Consider the following 1,878-nt stretch of genomic DNA (forward strand, 5'->3'; position numbering starts at 1 on the left):
GGTCGAGGTCGTGGACGTAAAAAGAAACCAGGAGTAAGCAAAGTCGGAGTCCCAGAAGGGGGAACAGAGGTTGGGAAAGGAGTCAATACATTATCTAAGAAGAAATCATCTTCCTTTTTGAATACTGAATTTATGTCTAAAAACACAAATGTGAAGAGTAAAACCAAGGTGAAGACTAGGATTCTAAATCAGTGCTTCCAGCAGACTCAACAATTACTCCTTCACTTCGCTCCTACTTCAAAGTCATCCCTCAGATTCTACATCTTCCTGAAGTCATGGACGATAGAGGCTTGGCATCAACCTTAGAGGCCAGTTCCTTATCTTATTGCCAACCCTCCGTGCCAGCAGATACATCATCATCTGGGTTGAAAGACCGAGTTGGGAAGAACCCTAGTCAAGCAATAGAAAGAGTTGTAACTACTGATCTTGTAGCGAGCCCACAAGGAACGCTTGATCCAGAAATAGAGAAACAGCCTGCGCAGCCCACGCAGTCTGCCCAGCTAGAGCAATCTCCGCCCCAGTCTTCACCTATGCAAGAGCAGAGCTTACATCAAGCTCGTACTACAGTACTCTCCGAAGAGGCTGAAGTATTAGATTTTACTGAGTTAGGAGGCGCATCTGGGGGTGTAGATGTAGATGACTCTGCTGTCCCTGTCCTACTTGACCCCAACTCTTTATTGGCCCCTTCCTCTTCTTCTCCCTCCGATGACGGCAGCTTCTGTTCTAGAGATGTTTTCGGCTCTTACTCTGGAGATAAGAAAAGGATTTGCGGAATCATCTGCTAATCATCTAGAGTTTAAAAACTACTGTGAAACACTTGACAATAAAATTGAAGGGCTCACTATAAGAACTGGAGTGCTAGAAGAGACGGTTGGTATTCATTCAATCTACTTGAATCAAACGAAAGAGGACATTCAGAAACTCACAAGGGAAGATCTGGCTCTCAGCGAGAGGATGGAGTCTCTTGAAAACAATGCGAGAAGGGGGAACATCCGTATTTTGAATGTTCCGGAAGGATCTGAAGGGTCAGATATCAAACAATACATTGTCTCCTTACTGAAGGACTCACTGTCTCTAGAGCATACTCCCGCAGAACTGTCAACCGATATTTAGAGGGTTCACAGGGATCCCTTCAAACTGAATCCTCAGAGGTCTAAAACTTGTAAAATCTTAGTTAATTTTCACACTTATTTTTTAAAGGAACGTATCCTAAATATGGCCTTGAAACAAAAGTCTTTGTTTGGGAAAGGTTTTACTTTTTTGATAAGATCGGACCTTTCCAGAATCACACTTGAAAAGCAATGGGAATTTGGGAGGCGCCTGGATGCCTTCAGAAAATTAGGTGCAACAGCTCAGCTCATGTTTCCGGCAGCCCTTAAAGTAATGTACAATAACAAGATGTTTAACATCAGGTCTGTAAAAGCAGCTGATGAGTTACTAATGGATCTGGGCAAAGGGGCCCGCAAGGTTTAACATTAGGCGCCCATTACTATACCTTAACTACTTAACAGGACCTTCCATTTAATCCTCCACTTTTTCGACATGGAAATCAAGATGTAGACGTACCTACATATATGCACTACTCAAGAGGCTCACACTTTCAATTAATTCTCTTCTTTTTTCTCAAAAACTTTTTATTTTTTTCACTCTTTATCAGTCACTCGAATAGTAAGCGGATTATCTTTCTTGCAGGGGGTCAACCGGTGGGGCACTATCTACTGGACATTGTTCCGGTTAGATAATGCAAGGGATCTTCACGGGGGGAGGGGCTCTCACCCTGAGTGGGTGAGCGCAAAGGGGTGGCAAAAATATAAAAAAGTCCTCAATAACCTAAATAAACTAAATAGTAGTTTTTGGAATGGTAATTCACATATTATG

At 42.7% G+C, this 1,878-nt stretch overlaps 1 pseudogene; it reads left to right on the forward strand.

The window, feature by feature from the left end:
• Positions 1 to 275: 275 nt before the first annotated feature.
• LOC147722546 (uncharacterized) lies at positions 276 to 1,473 on the forward strand (annotated as a pseudogene).
• The last annotated feature ends 405 nt before the right edge of the window (positions 1,474 to 1,878 follow it).

The sequence above is a fragment of the Lissotriton vulgaris genome, chromosome 4_1 (assembly GCF_964263255.1).
Source record: "Lissotriton vulgaris chromosome 4_1, aLisVul1.2, whole genome shotgun sequence".
Taxonomy (NCBI): Eukaryota; Metazoa; Chordata; class Amphibia; order Caudata; family Salamandridae; genus Lissotriton; species Lissotriton vulgaris.